Below are 19,280 nucleotides of genomic sequence, written 5' to 3'. Positions count from 1 at the left end.
TGGGTCTATTTATGGCCTCTAGTAGAGATATTTTAGTTTTTTTAGCAAATAATTTCCCCAATCACACGTTCAGACAACCCATGTTGATCCTTATTGATGATAATGTTTTTTTAAATGATTTAAGTTTCTTAATAACCTCATAATTGAGTGTAATAGACTCGTTGGATTTCTCTCGTTAAAAAGACCAATTTAACTATAAATATGTCAAATTTGAGGTTCATTTGATCATTGAATTGACTAACAAAAATTTTAAAATAGGCTCTAATGGCATATACGGGCTTGATTGAGCCCGTATTGAAGCAATTTTTAATCATTGAGGTCGTTTTGTCAAGGTGGTTAATCTAGCAATATAATTGTTGAAATTTTGGGTCTACATGATCATAAATTTAAAGTTGGAATATTTATTGTTCATAAAACGCATCGAGATTTGTATTGGATGACAAAAACTTGTCGATGACATATCGATTATATAAAATTATTTCCAATTATAAAAAAAAGTTAATTAATCCACTATAATTATATAAAGAGAGATAATCCTCATTATTGAGCAATTTTGAACATGCGCCAATTATGAATATAATTAATTTTGAATGAGCCCAATACTACGAGAGCGCCAACAATGATACCTTATCAAGCACCCCCCTCCCTTCTCCCTTCCAACAATAATTTACAATCTAAGTCATCATTAGTCCATGGTTATGAAATTCAATTTTTACTTTCCTCATGATTATTATCTCAATATACCAAAACCTTCAAGTATTCTGTGTCAACTGATCTTAACTAGGATTGGATCACTTTTACTGTCATTGGGTCAGCCAAGTCGAGACGCCCGATTTGACAATAAGTTTGCTGAAATCAGGACTTTGAATTTGAATTTGCCGTGTTTCTCACTCAAAATGCTTTGAGATTTGTACGGTAAAATTTTGTTGGTAACTCATCAAAATGAAATGTAAATATAAAATTTACATACATACCATCCACTTTTTTTATGTATTTACATATCTACCTATTAAACTTCTATTTTTTTTTACATTTATACCACGCAAATCTTTCACATTATATAAAAAAGATCACTATTTTAATTTTTAAAAAGTGAAATATTCATTTGTATGCATGTATAAGGTGGCCTATATGTAATTATTAAAATTTAGGTGTTAGTTATGTAAATACATAAGAAATAAGTGGTATGTATGTAAACCTTCCCATAAAAATTTAAGAATTCTATACTGAGATGTCAAGGTCATAATACAATGGTGAAATTAAAGATGGTTGATACAGGTTTTATTTATTGAGCAAATTTTAACGACTGTTTTGAAAGATTTTCAAAATTTAATTCTATAGAATGAAATGTTACTGTTGAATCCTCCTGGTCCCTATGGCAGCTGAAGAAAGGAGCCGACGAGAGCTTGCGGTCGTTCATTGCATGTTAACAGAGTGAAACGGTGGATATCAAAGATCTGAAAGATGGCCTAAGTTGCACTGACGCGGGGAGTGATGTCGGAAAGATTCTTTTTCAACATTGAACTCGCATAGCCACAGAGCTTGGTCTAGCTGCTAGAGATGGCCAGCAAGTAAATCGACGTCTATGAGAACGCCAAGAGCCAGTTGAACAGAGACACTCGAAATGGCCGCTACAAGACAACATAATGCAATTCAGATAAAGTACACGACCGACTGTCCGGTCACGCTACGAGAACTACCATGGCAGCAACCCACCCTTCGTCACGATAATCAGAGGAGGCAGATCATAGCCCAAAACCACTGATCTTCCTATCATCATGAGCACCCCCAGCACAACCATGGGGTCCCACACGAAACCCCTCTGAGATGTCCACGACGGAGATAGTGGAAGCTATTTAGGATAAAGAATTTTCCAAGAATGCACCACCGAAGAAAATCGGAGCTTTCCTCTCAGATAGCAGGAAATATTACATGTATCTCTATGACCACAAGCATGACATGGAGGAACTGATAAGGGAGGGTACATTAAACGTCGATTATCTGATGAACCGGTTAATAGAGTAGATGTTTTATATTCTACTTATGTTTAGAAAGGCAGAGGTGGACCACCTACAAAGGCTTGGGCTTATTGTATGAAAAATAATCTTAATTTATTAAAATTTAGTGAAAATATGACTCTCAATAGGATGCAATGGAGAAAAAGGGTTCATGTAGCGGGCCCTATTTAGTGGGATAAAGGCTTGTTGTTGTTGTTGTTGAAGCTTGTAGGTTTATGTAAATCCTATTAAAGCCTCCAAACACTTTCTTCTAATTTACTAGGATTTACTTATTCACAATTCAAATAATTTTCAGGATTAACCCCTTCAATATTTCATAAATCCGATTTTACATGATTTACAAGATTTACTCAATCCTATTTTAACTCAATCATACTTGCAACCAAAAAGCCCCTAGAGAAAGAGTTTAATTAGTGGTCGTTAGGTACAGGTTTATGTAGGATTTAAGCTAAATCCTGCCAAACGACAAAAAATGCCTCTATAAATCCTACAAGTTCTTAAATAGTATTTTTGCTCCTTTTTGTCTTAAATTTGGGATGTACTAAAAGAAGTAGGACGCAGGATTTACGGGAATTAGAGAGGTTGAAGCTTATGTGATAAATCCGTTAAAACCAACTAATAGTTTCATTTAGTAAATTTGAATTTACTAAATGAACACTGACAATCAGTCCAAAGTTAATTTTGGATCAAATTTCTTTTCAACCGACCTCTGGTCAGATTGAAATTGGATAGTTCAACATCATATTGATGTTAGGTATGTTGAAGATCGTTAAATCCATTAATACATCTCTTATTAATATTGTTTTTACTGTATATTTCTATGTTTTTAGTTTCATTAGTTTGTAGATTGCACTTTACAGTTTTCCTATCGGTTTATTGCGTACTTTTATTTATTTTTTTAGTTTCATTTGTCTATAAATTGTACGCATGCAATTTGGAGTTGACCTTTCTTTTTAATGTGTATTATGGTATTTTCATCTTTAGTGGTATGTAGATGTACTAATTAAATTATTTTCATGCTTGCATATGACTTCTAGATGAAGGAGCAGTATGCCCTTGTCAAGAGATGTGTTCGCTTGCAGAAGTCTCAAAGCCAACGGGACGGTGGAAGTGGTGGTACAGAGGGCACCACACTGGCACCGCCTCCAGTCCCAGTTGCTACACCATTTCCTGCACCAGTTGTGACCACGACAACACTATCACCACTAGTCACAACACCACCACTGCCACCAACCACGACACCACTACCGCCAACAATCACAGCCATGACATTACCACAACCACCAACCGCGACTACGACATTACCAGCACCGTCAGCATCAGCTATTATGTATGGGCCATCGAGTTTGAGTAGCACGAGCAACCTTCATCAGCTCAGGGTAGTAGGGAACACGTAAGTTATAATTTAATACTCACATTTTAGGCTGTCAAAATGACTTGTTGTTGCGAAAATATTTGTTCGTTCATGTTCGGCTCGATATACTTCTCATAAATTATATATATATATATATATATATATGTATATATATATATATTTGTGTGTGTGTCTTTAATGAGTAGTACTTTTAAAAATTTAATTGACTACAAGGCTACAAAGATTTATAATCAATTGAAAGTATTAAGAAAATAGAATAAAAATTATTAAATTAGATTCAAATGATGTTTTAATATAAATAATAATTTCTAAATCTTACTCACTTCCTTAACATCTTATGGCTATGTGATTAGCGTTGTCAAAAACAAATCTTTGTTCATGAACGGCTCGTGTTCGGCTCGCTAAGCAAACAAGTTAAACACGAAGACATTGTTTGAATTGGAAATATAAACAAGCCGAGCTTGTGTTCGACTCATTTACACTCCTACCCACACTACTTCCTTGGGTTTTTTATTTAATAGAGAACTAATTACATGTTATTTTCAAATTTAGTCCTTCTACACATGCCATCCCTTCCATCAGAGATATAATTCAGAGCAAGTACGACCCACCGTACTTATTTTGGAAGGAGATCCCGATCATAGTTCGAGATAAGTGGTTTGGTGAGTTTAAGGTAAACCCAGAGGACAATAATTAAATTTATTTATTTTTATGAATCTAATAATTTCTAACTCAACTTATAGAAGAAAAGATCTTGACCCCCCATCTAATAATTTCTAACTCAACTTATAGAAGAAATGATCTTGACCCCCCAACGAGGAGGCACACATCCGCAGGAACTTCGAGCACAAGGGGAGCGATTGTCTATGAGACCATTTTGGTAGTATACACCGGACATGTGAGCATCATTTGGGATTGGGCTATGATGTTTTTGCCACACTGCTCAAGGCTTGGGACTCTCCCAAGTATTAGAGAAAGAGGGAGCAAGAAAATTTGAATCGCCGCTCTGACTATGGGGGCATGGGGAACTCAAAGCACATCGGGGGAGCCTCCCACAAACGGAGTGATGCTGGTAAGACTTCATTTTTTCATTAAATCTTATTTTACATTAAATGTATGTTAACTAGTCCATTACACGAACAAACATTGGAGAAAGGATGAGAGTCAACTACTGCAGAGTTACACGAGCGCACTCATAAGCGACAGTCAGATCAGTTCTAGGTGGATAATAGATCACAGGCAACACATGTAATTTATAAGATTAATAAATATAAAATTCAAATAAATATCAAAATTTATTTAGTCACTCACTTTCATTAATCATATATTTTGTAAGAGGTCTTTTTGAGGCTCAAAAAGAGCTGATCTCAGTAGTCGGCCTATGGTTTGGGCACATCTCACAATCCCTCTGAGTATGACCTCTGGAGAAAGGTAGTGAGTGGGAAGAAGTAAGGCGTGGTCTACGGGTTGGGGTCTTAAACGTCGACCTATGATGCCTGCCCAGCCTATAGCACTTCTGGTGCATCTAGTATGCTTCACAGAAGGAGATATGTCGTCAGTTTGTTGCCGAGTTAGCGCCCAAAGATCAGAGATGAGAGCAGAGATCGAGGCAGTGCTATGTTCAGAACTGCAGAAATGGAAGGCGCCAATGCAGGATGAGTGTGTGGATGATGATAGTAAGGAGAGGACACAGGCGATGAGGAGAATGAATAGGTGGTTATTTTTTGTTTTCTAGTGTGTTGAACATTTTATTGTTAGCGAACATTAGTTTTATCGTGCAGTTGTACATTTATTTTTTTTAAATCAATTATTTTTTATTTATATGATTATGCATTAATTAGTTTTGTCACTGTGTTGTAATGTTTTTTGATTGATCTGTTACGATTGCAAGTGTGTAGTTGTAGAGTTGAAAGAAGGCTTTATATATATATTTTTTTCTGATGGTACAAGTTCTCAACAGCTTATGGACAATTTTACAATGGTTTATCGAACAAGTGATGGTTTTTGACAGTTTATTGAACAAGCGAAATCTGGGAAAACTGCTATATTTTTGCTATGGACAAAGCCATCGGTGTTCCTATGGTTACCTGACATTTTGGCGAGAGTTTACTGACAAAACCACAACATTTTATCGACAGAATCACAAAGCTTTTTCTACGAACATTTTCGTCGGTTATATATCTAACTGTCAAGCTACAGTAAAGCAATTCATGTTTTTTAATCTATAAGATGATTATGGTATGTTGGTTAATGTAAAACATCGTTAAATCTGTTAGTAATTTAATTAATGATTAGCATTTTTACTACGTCAATTTTGTTGTAGCTAAACTATCGATAAATACATTATATATTGTTTATCTGTTATTACCGACATTTGACTGTTGGTAATAAAATAAATGTTTGTATTGTCTCAACAAAACGGTAGGCGAAGACCCATCTTAAAGTAAGCTATGTAAAAAATAGGGCTAGAAGAAAAACTACATGTGGTTCGCTCGTAGATAGCTGCCAGTCACAAGAAAATCATAGGATCAAGAATGTAACGATTCTGGATGCCTTCACGTTCACCTCAGAGATAATTGAAGCCCTTGTGGCAGGAATCGAACCTAAAAATTCCTGAGAAAACTCTTGAACCATGAGGCCGGAGATAATTTGGCAGGAGAAGGAAAAGCAGTAAGGAATGAATGAAGAAACTTGGAGAAAAGAGATGAGGGAAAGGGTTCTCAGCTGCCACCAAAACCACGTATATATGCAAGAACAGGCAATACGTAGGGAGGTAAAACACCACTGATAGGACTAACGTTATATATTACATGATAATTAGAGAAAAGTAATGATTAATAAAAAAAGAAATTACATTGGGGGGGAGCACATTCACAAACCCCCAAAAACTACCTAAGAAAGGAAAACCCTCACCACACGATCGATAGTCGTGTTACTTGAGATAAACTCTAGACGAGACAACCTGTCATAAATGAACTCTCCTCCTAACCTAAAAAGATCATCATCACCATCTCTCGATGAAGCAGTGAGACTCTCTATGAAGACCTACGACTCCGAGCACAAGCATGTCATCTCTCATTGAACAACAAAAAAATTCTTCCCCTGTAAAGTAGAAAACTCCTCGTGCAAAGAAACAATCTCTCCCTCCACCCAATCGAATCTCTCAATAACTATAGCAATTATGTCACCATCTCCTTGAAGATATTCCATAAAGAGAAGGAAATGCTCCTCCATCTCTGCAAGAAGACGCACTATAAAGTCCGAGGACACTCTGCGCTCACCAGTTGCCTCGTTTCCTCTAGTAGCACATGAAGAAACTTGACAACCCACACCCTAACTCCCACCAAGGGATAGGTTTCCCTTCATTCTATGTCACACAACACCCTACGCTTAGCACCCTGCTGCATAACATCTTGCTCCCATTGCGCCCAGCTCCCCGGCATCCACTCCCCCCGGGGTGACTGGCTCAACAGCGGTCTTATCATCCACGAGACCGGCATTAGTATCTCTCCACACATAATCTATAGTCAAGACTTCCTTAACTGCACCATGGAAAGAGATACAAAAGACAATTCAAACTACATACTCAAATTTCACCCCCATTGAGATGTGGTATAAGAATAAAGTTCTTCACCAACTTTCCATATCCCTCTACCCTTGGAGGAAAATTCGCTCTTCATAGGTCAAGACCATGCCTCGGGCTCGGCCAACACCCCATCAAGGCCTCCTTGGGGAACCACAGCCTCCGCAACAACCTGAAAAAACATCCCTTCTCCTCTGGCAAGAACGTCCACCTCCGACAGATGCTCTGTAACACGAATATCAGAATGGCTTCCAACCTGCTTCATGACCCTCTCCTGCAATGAGCTTTTAATGAAACCCAAAGACTCGACTCTCTCCTCATTCTCCTCAAAGTGCTGCTTTTGCACAACCCTCTTCTTGCTTAACTCCCTTGCAAATACCTCGCTTCTCATCTTTTGCTTGGTGTATGGTCTGCGAGCCTTCGCCCGCTTGTCACCCATAGCCTTGAAGAGGGCATCCTTGTTGGAAAGTAAAGACCCTCCACCGGACATGATAGCAAACACAAAAGGAGGACACAAGTTTCCATGATAAGAAGAGAGGATGAAAGGGAACAAACTCTCTCTCCCGTAGCCTTTTTATAGCTGGTCAGACACAGAAATCCAGTGAAGTTTATTATTGCACAATATTGTCATATAATTATTTCTCACATGCTAAAAAAGATTCTCTTATCCCCGTGTGTGCAGCCTCCAAAGAGAAAAATAATCGGGGAACTAAATATAGATATGAAAAATATGTCAGCACAAATCTCCAGATAGATGAATAGTTGGGATTGTAGATACGAAAGACCAAATGAGATTTTTGGAAATCATTTGGGTTGGATAGTGGAGAAGGAGGCATCTGGTTCTAGCAATCAGAGGAATGTAACAAGTAACTTATCGTTGGTTGGCGATTGGTCCTCAAGACGATCAACAAGAAATATACCTTTTGGACAACTATCGACAGACTTAAGGCACAAAGAACGACCAAAGAGCTTCCTATTGTCCGAATCAATCCTCCAGCCCGATTATATGTGGATATTTTTGTATTTATTAAAAAGTCCCTCTAGAAGGCTAATAATGAGGGGGGGGGGGGGGGGGGGGGGGGGGGGTTTATATATAATTTTGTAGAATTAAACTCATTCCTATAAATAAGGGATCAATGCCATGAATAAAGGTTACACATTTCTTATTGTTCTCTACTCTCTCTCTCTCTCTCTCTCTCTCTCTCTCTCTCTCTCTCTCACTCCCTCTCTCTCTAGCATTCCATACCTTGGGCGGGATTCCAGGACACGGTTTCGATTCAATAGTTACATTGTAGCTACATAACATTTTACATACAAGTAAAATTTGAGACAATTACAAAATGTATGTCTTTGATGAAAACTTCAAATTTTTTTCTTGAAGTTTTTGCAATAATAAAAAAAAATGCTCGAATCAATGCCCACTCTTGTAACATAATAGCTAATTATAAATTATTTTGAATCCCCCCCACGTCCACATTTACGACAGATGTCAAGTTTGCGTCCTAGGATAACAATAAAAATGCAAATAAGTAGGAATACCTTGAACCAAAATGCTAATATATTTGCAGAACTTATAACATTTCTTTCATTAAATTTGTCCTAAATAGAATACCAACTTTCCTATATGAGAATCATTAATACAACAACAACAACAACAAAGCCTTAATCCCACTACGTGGAGTCACATGAATCCTTTTTCTCCATTGCATCCTATTTAGTGTCATATTTTCATTTAGTTCTAGTAAATTAAGATCATTTTTAATACAATAAGCCCAAGTCTTCCTAGGTCTACCTCTACCTTTCTTAACACAAGTCGAATTTAAAACATCTACTCTCCTAATCGGATCATCTAATGGTCGACGTTTAATATGACCAAACCATCTAAGACGACTTTATTCTATCCATAACTACTATTATATATAAATTGCACCCCAAACTTTTATGTAAAATTACACTACAAAACTTGCAAAAATAATTTATTTCCTTCAAAAAGTTCAAAAAGAAAACTACTTGTGATTTAGTAGCTCAACCTTTCTATTCTTATTGTCCATATTTTTAGTCTATCTAATTTGTGCTTCAAGTATATCATTCATCTTTTCAGTTTAAAATTAAAACCACTTCCACTGAATGGAATGCATATGATATCTTTAGAAATTTAAGAATTCAAATGAATCTGATATAATCCTGAGCTTCGTAAGAGAAAAAGATTAGCAGAAGGATGCAAGATAAACCAAGAAAACATAAGAAATCACTTCTCAATGTATGAATTTCATTCTAAAGAGATGAAACATAAAGCAACCCTTTCATAAACAGAGACTAAAAAGAGCAAATTAATCTCTCTAGCTCAAGTTTCTTCTCAGAATAAAAAACTCAACAAATAATATCAAGTGTTTAAACGTGGACAAAATCAGAGAAAATTCAAGGGCATCTAAGTCAATGCATAATCTCTCATGATTTAAAGCATGAACAAATAAAGCAAAAATTTACCATTGTGTGGGATTTGCTCAACTCCATTCACTGGAAGGCCAATCCCAATCCCAGCAACAGTGACACCAACACTAAAGCCTATACCACAGCCAGCACCAACGTAGCCAATAACTTAAAGGCCAACATTCAGCGCCATAGAGCATTGCAGGTCTCACCACCATCTTATAAAATTTTCCTTTCAGTCTTAGCGGTACTTTTCTATCACACAAAAGGCCCGAAGCATTCCTCCACTTCAACCTACCAACTTGAATTCTACTATTAACATCCCCATCTATATCACCATCGCTTTGGACAACGGACCCAAGATATCTAAATCGTTCACACCTTTTAATAATTTGATCACCCAAAGTCACACTTCTGTCACTAGAGCTATTACTACTAAAATTACATTCTATGTATTCAGTTTTAGTTCTACTTAAACGAAGGCCTTTAGACTCCAATGTAGACCTCCATAATTCAAGTTTTTCCTGGGCTTTTTCTCTCGTTTTATCCACGAGAAGAATATCATCAGCAAAAAGCATACACCAAGGTACATCCTCTTGTAGATTTCCAGTAAGACCATCCATAGCTAAAGCAAAAAGATATGGGCTTAAAGTCGATCCCTGATGTAAACCAACAGAAATAGGAAAATATTTTGTCAATCCTCCTTCAGTTTGAACACAAGTAACAGCTCTAGTATACATATCTTTAATCTCTTGAATATAAGTCATATCAACACATTTCTTCTCGAGAACTCTCCAAAGGATATCTCTTGGAACCTTATCGTAAGCTTTTTCTAAATCAATAAAAATCAAATGTAGATTCTCCTTATTATCTCTGAACTTCTCCATCAAACCTCTCAATAAATGTATAGCTTCCATAGTAGACCTGCCAGGCATAAATCCAAATTGATTATGAGAAATTTTCGTGATGCATCTTAACCTATGTTCAATTACCCTCTCCCATAATTTTAAAGTATGACACATCAACTTAATTCCTCTATAGTTTGCACACTCTTGTGCATCCCCTTTATTCTTAAAAATGGGGATCAAAATACTCTTCCTCCACTCCTCAGGCATCTTTTTAGTTTTTAAAATAATATTAAAGAGTTTAGTAAGTCAAGAAACTCCCAAATCTCCCAAATATTTCCACACTTCAATTGGGATATCATCAGGTCCTACAGACTTTCCACCCTTGGTTTTCTTTAAAGCCTCCTCAACTTCTTTTTTGCTAATGCGACGGTAAAAATGAAACGTTTTATTAATATTTACGATATTAAAATCACTAAGTTCGATCGTATTTTCATGCAAAAATACTTAACGTTTTATTAATATTTACGATATGAGAATCATTAATGTTATTAAAAATATTTGTGCCAAAAAAAAATGATTAGAAGGCTCAATGACATCGCTTACATGTACATATGTATGTACATTAAGAGTAGTATTTCATTTATGGTAAATTTATGTCATAGTACCCATTTTTATGTATTTACATATCTTGCACTTAAAAATTCATATTTACATGCATATCACTTTGGTGTTTTAATTTATGCATGAAAATGTATATTTTACCTTTAAAAAGTGGTAATAGTGTTATTTTTTATGTGATATTAAAGTTTTGAGTACTATCTTTGTGTAAATATGAAAGTTTCGGTGTAAGATATGTAAATACATAACATTGTGTGTTATAAATGTGTATGCCAATGCCCCTTTCCTTATAATAGAAACCTCAAATTTTCATTTCTACTTTAAGTTATCATTAGTTGTTTTTTAAGATCATGATGGGTTTTTATTGTAATTTGAGAATAAAAATGAAATTCTAGCTAGGGGCAGAACCAGCCTCTTTTTTGAGTTTCCATACCCAACATAGAGAGTGCAAGAGCAACGAAAAGCAAAGTGATATTTCAGAAGGACAAAAATGATATTAAATGGGCAAAAGATCAAAGTGAAATATAATATTGAATGCATAGGTTTATAACACAAAGGAGTTATAAGTATAAATATAAAACTTTGGTTGTTAAATATAGAAATGCATAAAAATTGTGCGGAACGTATGTAAATTTTCTCTTTTTTTTTCGGCTTCGCTCACCTCATGAAGATGCCTTCGACTGTTTTTCATAGAATGCAACTTTATTAAAGCCAACAAAAAATAACACAAGTTCATGGGTTGGATTGAAATAGAATACTAAATAAGCGAATCAGAAATCTTTCATAGGAATTGTCGAAAAAGATAAATATGCTTCTTTGTCCTGTTTTGCACTTATATGACCTTTGATTTCCATCAAGTCCTACTTTTTCAATCGCTCTAAAGTACTCTAAAGTAAAAAAATGAAAGAGGTAAAACTTAAAATCGGATGTGATATTGGAAATTATTGACCAAATTTCCTTCCACCTTGTATTATTTTGCTTTGCATTAGAAGAGAGAGATCTATATATATATATATATATATACACACATATATATAGAAAGAGAGAGAGAGAGAGAGAGAGAAGGAGAGGGAGAGCAACAAAAAAGATAGAAGAAAATTTTCATCAATATATAAGCTTACAATGTGCAAGATTTATGGAAGAGATGTCCAATACTTGCTGAGGTGTTGGTAAAAAGTTTTTTCTTTAACTAGGAGACTAAAGTCCAAAACATACTCTGATCACTAATTTCTAACATAATTGTCGTTAAAATCAAATTTCTCAAAAAAAGAGTTGTGATTACATACAGGACACCCAAAATAATGCTACATACAAATCAAGTAGCCCCTCTTTCGCCCATTTTTCAAATTCTCACTCACCCTCAACTCTTATTTTTCAATTTTTATCAAATTCACAATGATTTAATGGTGACAAGTATTATTGCATCAGTTTTATAGTTCAAAAAAATCACCTGCAGGCTTGATTTTTAAATATCAATGTTTAGGGTGCCCGGTATATAATTACCCCAAAATAAAATATATAGCCGACGCTAAGGACATATTAATCGCTAATTAATATAGGAAAAACATTGAAAATAGAATCATACTTTGGATATATATGTTATCAGCACCCACCTGTGACGTTCATATATAGTGGCCCCCATAGCCAGCTCAAAGACTTCTATCGCTTCTTGTATAGATTTAGAATTTTAAACGTTGTCTTGCTTGTCTTATCTTAATTACTCGAATATATGGAATGAGTTTTTATTTTTAAAAAAATATTATTTTGCATGACTTGCGTCCAATTAAATACTATATGCAACATAAAATCATTTTTTTTTCTAGATATAAACCATTTTAAAAGTAGTTTTCAGCAGGCTTTTACACGTTATCTTCTCTTTAGAACTCATCAATGAATTAAGATGAAGTCATTTATTGCCGACGCAGCATCATCAAGATTCTCAATCCCTTAAAGCCATCAGTGAAGATAGCAAGGTTCGTGAATCTTGATGATACGGCGCCAGCAAACAATGACTGATAACTCTTCTCGTAGCCCGCTGATGCAGCTTGCAGAAACTGAAACCCTGACCCTAAGAGAAAGAGAAACGGTAGAGGACATAAAGGATGAAGAAAAAGAGCAAGAGAGATGGTTATGAATGAGGACTGAGGCCGGTATAAATAGAGCCCTCGAGCTGATGAAACTTCCAAGTACTGGATTCTTAATTAACGCGTAAACATGTTTAATTAGTTAAATATGTGTGATTTAGAATAAGAGAGTGTGACAGAGGACTGTACTATTACGCATGGTACTCCATTTGCCTGTACTGAGGTCAGAAGTAATTAGAAATATGAAATGCAAACCATTAAAATTAGGTTCATCAGAGGATAGACAGAGAAAGAAGAGTGAACTTCCCACAAATGGCAAAAAAACGCCAGCTTAAACTCCTAAATAATGAAAAAAAAGAAGTATGAATCGACGATAAGGAAACGTTAAGGTTATCTCTCTCACTCTCTCTCTCTCTCTCTCTCATCGTCATGAGACATATATATATATATATATATTAGATTTTTTTTATTTATTTATCATCCAATTTCATGACCCAAATTATCACCAATATCTTTGAATTTGTGATTTTCAGATACTCATAATTAAGAGAAACATACATTTATTCATGATTATAGAATTAGATCAGAGGAGAAGAATTTTTTCTCTATAATCCTTTTAGAACTTTTTGTAGTTTTTAATGGAGAGAACATATACAGTATCTATATTGGGAAGAGATAAGACTCTTTTCTTAATTCTCCAGAGAGAAAAGACACAATGTCTGTTGGGAAAAGACGTGACCCTTCTCTTAATTATGTGTTATTAACCGTCTTCCATCGGGGTTAAGATAATTTAATTAATGTGCAACGTGGGCCACACAAAAAACAATAATTTAATAAATCTTATAATTATTAAATTTATTTTGTAATGGATGTGTTTAGTGGGGGCGGAGTAATTTATTACATTAATAAATATATTTAAGAAAATAAAAAAAAATTATGAATTTTTGGTTCATGTGGTCACTTTAAGCATGAAGCTGCATGCGACTGATACCTTCCTGTAACATTGGTAATAATGGGATGATTTTTTTTTTATCTTATTTGTTTACATAATATGGAGTTTATTCTGGTTTTATATTAATGCGTGAAATGAAATTAAAGATCCATTAAATCTTTTTTAATTGGTCCATATAACATTTTTCTTACTTCTAAGATCAAAAATTATTCATATTTTTATTATCCCATAAAATTATTAATCATGCCCCCATGAAGAAGCAAAAGTGCATGATTTTCTTATTTTATTATAAGTTCTTAATTATCGGAAAAATCTCCATGTGGCCATTTCAAATAAATTCTCTCTAGGAGGCTTTTGAAACTTACATATAAAATTATCTTATGGTTAATATATATAACTTTATACAACTATATATGAATGCAATACCTTGGAAAAAAAAGGTCTACAAAAATAAAATAAGTTGGATAATGCGCCAGAAAATTAGGCTGGACAGCATAATTAGGTACGACTCGGTGCTGATACTATATTTAATTATTGCTGTAAGTGTAGTGCAGAGCTTTTCAAAGTGATTGGGATTTAAAATGAGGAAATATGTAGCTGTAATTAATAAGTTAATATAATAAAAATTACAAAAGAAAAAATGGGGATACCCAAATTTCATGATGATGAATCTTATAGCTATTAATTTATTTTGAAATAAATACATCAAATTTTTATTAATCAATCAAATATCACATTCAATGACGGCATCAGAGCTTAAGAAGATCAATAGGTGGGGAGTATTAAAATTTAAAGCTTTCATTTTCTTATATATTTTTAAAATTATTATAAATATTATTATTAAATTTATATGTAATTAATATTAAATTATTAATAAGTATTTAGTTTAGAATCTACAAAATTCTCAATTGATTATATGATTGATTTAGGAATTGATTGCATTAATTGAGAAGAATTTAGGGGGTTGAAGGTAAATCAAATCAAGATCTCATTGATGTGTTGTTTCGGGTATACTGACATTCTCGGCCTACCAACATTAAACGGCCAAAGTTCATAATTAACGTCGAGGGAATTAGATTAGTAGCCATGAGTTGCCTCATCCTCAAGGATCCCTAGTAAGTCAAGAAGAATATGTATATCTAGAAAATGAAATGGATCTAATAGTGCCATCACTGACCGAAGCACTTGGACGACGAGCCATAAATCTCTAATATGTTGATAATTTCTACAAAAATATTTTACATGATTGTCATCGAAATAAGAGATGTTTTGCTATTTGGTTATATATAATTAGAGGCATATATTTGCATTTTCACTTTAAATTATTTATTTACTATTTTTTAAAAGTGATATAAATTATTGAATTCTATAATAATTATTAGAAGAAATTGTGCAACTTGACCCATCCATGGTGCCATCAACAAGATGAGATATTCAGTGATATTATTATTATTATTATTATTATTATTATTATAATACACACACGCACGAAGAGAGTATAGTAAACATCTAAGGGTCCGTTTGGGGCGGCGGTGCGGTAGCGGTGCGGCATCACACCGTAATTTTGTTTATTTGGGTAAATTATATTTTACAGTTTTTTTCAAATTGTTGCCCCTGCATTTTCCTACCGATTTTGGTTGGGTGTGGTGGCAACTTTCTAATTTCAGCCTGACAATAGTCACCCGTTGTTTTTTGAATATCGGATTATTTTTTAGCAATTTCACAACTTCTTTTTAATAAGCTATAGCTGCCCCAAACAGATCTTGAAAAGATAGTTGTTTCGAGGAGATAACCAAAATAAATGACCACAAAATGCTCAATTTGCTAACAAAGATATATCATAAAATGATGTGAGATAACTATAGAAATATAAAATAAATTTTTGAACAACAATGTCATTTAGGAGCAACTCTACAACTGCTTTAGGTGGGTTTTTTTAATTCTATAAGTATATTGTAATAAAAAAGGTCGACGCACATATAGACTAAATAAATCCGACACAAATACAATGCAAAGACGTGCAGATTATTTGCGTCGGAATATTTCAACGCCAAATTAATTAAATTAATAATTATTGACCCCCGATTTACCCGTGGAAAGAAACAAACGTAAATCGGGAACAAATCCGACGATAAACAAAAAATATCGACCGATTTGCCTTCAGTTTACGTCTGATTTGGTCGACGCAAAATTTGTTTAATTACTGTAGTGTGTCATGTGTTGAATGTCATCTTATTGTAGTGCCCCAGATATATAAGAAATGGAACCTCTAATTTAGGTAAGCATGAGGCAGTATGTCAGTCGTCTCAATACACAGAGAAGATGATTGCTGTAAAACTGACATTGGTTCACTGCGTTATCACTGGTTGGTTGCTCATCATCGTAATAATCATGTTATAGTTGACGGGTTATCATTCCATGCTGTTGGCTACAGTTTTAGAGCAAATCAAAGTATGGCAGTCCAGGTGTAATATTACTAATGGCACCTGAATATTGTTCTAGGTGGGTCGAACCTCATGACATGGAAAAAGTATTGGTGTCCGGAGTCCAAACAACAGATGCGGTACTCCGGGGCTCTGACCTCCTCTAGATCGCGTCTCTGACACAATATTTTTTCCCTGACATGGCCTGGTTGGAGCAACATGAGGTAGGGTGAGAAGCATTTGAAGGGGGCTCGGTCTTACCCACTCTAAGGAATCAAATTGCATGCAAACTAGATTGTCCAAATTTAACACATGAATTAAGGCTTCACAACTGCCACATGTAATGATATAGTCGGGAAGGTGAGAAAAAGCTCTGAAAATATCAAAATCTATATAGATGTTGTAATCATATATAGTTTGAAGCTGTTTATGAATTACTCTTTGCATGATAACAGAATATATACATATAGATTTTAAAGCACCTCGGTTTTTTAATTTGTTCTGAGAACTTGTCAGCTTAAATAGTTTGCAAAGCGTTTCGGATTTCTGATGCTCTTCAGTATATTGACAACCTAAGACAAAATAGTTTAATTTTAGAAGTTGGCATGAATTATTCTTATGTCTCCCATGTTATCTTGTTAATTAATATAATTAATTATTAAATAAATAAAACTAAACTATTAAGTAAAATTTACTTACTTACCATACAATTCTTATGTATTTATATATTAAAACCCTTGAGCTTTTATAATTATATTTATAATATTTTGGTACCATAAAATTATATATGAAAACCTGTGTATGTAACTTTAGAAAATAATTATTAATGTTGTTCCGGAAGATTCACGACGGTTGAGTGACAATTTAGCGTCTTAGCGTTGCATGAAAATCTAGCACATACTCATATATAATAGTAAGTAAGAGAAGCTGTCTCAACTTTTTACGTGAAAATTTTGAAAAGGAAAATAAAAATCGTGGGGCAATTGAAATAGTCCACTCTGCATAATGAGTGCATAAATATATACTATTCTCTTAAATTAGGAATGATGAAATTACAACTTTGATATCAATAGTATTTCGATCATAATAATCGTAACGGGTTGTGAAGGTCATAGTTGATTGTTATTTCGACAGTACTCTATCGTGAGTTTTATAGAGATGGTGGTTGTAGCGTCATATTATCGTAGATGTTGTGCATAGTTGAAAGTTATGATAGTGGTTGGTTATGTAGGCTGTAGATGGTTGTTTTGTAATTTTATGTTAGCTAAATAGATCGTAGTAGGGAGTTACATGAGTTGTAAGTCACACAAGCTGTATTAATCTTGTAGGCCGTAGTTGTGAGCTGCAATGATGTTTGTAAGCCGCAAAGGTCGAAGTTGAGAGTTGCATCAGTTGTGGATCGTGTATGCCGCAACTGGTCATATAGGCTATAGCGGGGAGTTGCAATAATATTCGTAAGCTACAGAGGCTAGAGTTGAGAGCATAAACTATGATGATGTACTTAGGCCATAAAGACTAGAGTTGAGAGCTACATATATTATGATGGTGTCTTTAGGCTACATAGACTAGAGTTAGAAAGTACCAAGTTGTGATAACTTCCATATGTGACATAGGCCAAAGTTAGGATTTGCTTTAGTTGTGAACTATGTAGGTCATGTAGTTCATAGTGGTGGACTGCAAGAAGAGAGTTTCACAAGTTTGGAGACAGTCGTCGTATTTAAGTATGCCGGTTACAAACAATTATTGAGGTGTGTGTTGTTACACCATATACGGGAAGCTTCATGCACTGTAAGTAGAGTGCATCATTGCACTGTATTCGTAGTGCATTACTACATCGTTTTTGGGTTGCTTTGTTACACAATCTTCACGGAGCATTGCTACATTGTATGTGGGGTGCACGTTGCACCATCTTCAGGGTTTATCCTGTCTTTGGTGGACACCATTGCACCGTATGTGAAGCACATCATTGCATTGTATTCATGTTGGATTATTACACAATATTCGGGGTGCATCATTACACCGTCTTCAGAATATTTTGCAACACTATATGCAAAGTGCAATTTACATGATTTTTGAGGCATTATTACATCGTCATTAGGGGCGCATTGTTACACAAACTTTTTTAGTGTGTTGGTCCATAAGATGCTTCATTATTTTACAATATATAACATAATTTTGCAGCGCACATCGTGATTCCACAAGGGACTTCACCATGATTGGCACGGGGCATCCAAAGGTGGTTAGCAGTGACCGATGAGCCGTGGTCGATGGTTGTCGGAACAGTTGGTGTTTGTTAAACCTTAAGTGTGGAACATTGAACCTTGGCTCCTTCTCCGACAAGTCTTGGGTTTTCTCAGATTCAAGGTCTATGTCTTCTTTCATGAAAGGGGTAAGACTTTATTTATAAAGTTTAGGAGAGGTCTCCCTACAATTAAGGAACGAATACGAATCACTCCATCAGTTGGCATAAAGATATCTCATTAATTAGATGACATTCTACGGACATTTGAGTGCCTTGATAGTGTCAGAATTGAGTGATCTTGGGCTCATTTGATTCGTCTCATCGAGATGCTCGATTTAGAATTTGTCTGACCTTTTAGTTAAACATTCAAATCATTCAAAAGTGATTTTAACGGATTGATATGAGCTTAATTTGATTTGAATTGGATTAACTTTAGTTTTATTGTGTTTGTCTCGTCGAGCCGGTCAATTTAACTTAAGTTCTCTAAAATCAGAGTTCGAGGTAATTTTTAAATAAAGTTTGAATTGAAGACGTATTAGTTGCCCTAAATTTTTGGGCAATACTATTTTCGTACTAAGAAAATACCTGACTTTAGATTTTTTATTATTTTTATTTTTTCTTCACTTTTTCTTCTTATTTTTTAAGTACACTCATACATGTATATATGTATCTCTCTCTCTCGCTCTCACTCTATATATATATATATA

Source organism: Phalaenopsis equestris, unplaced genomic scaffold (genome assembly GCF_001263595.1).
Source record: "Phalaenopsis equestris unplaced genomic scaffold, ASM126359v1 Scaffold000203, whole genome shotgun sequence".
In the NCBI taxonomy this organism is placed as follows: Eukaryota; Viridiplantae; Streptophyta; class Magnoliopsida; order Asparagales; family Orchidaceae; genus Phalaenopsis; species Phalaenopsis equestris.
Note: the sequence above shows the minus strand (reverse complement) of the source record.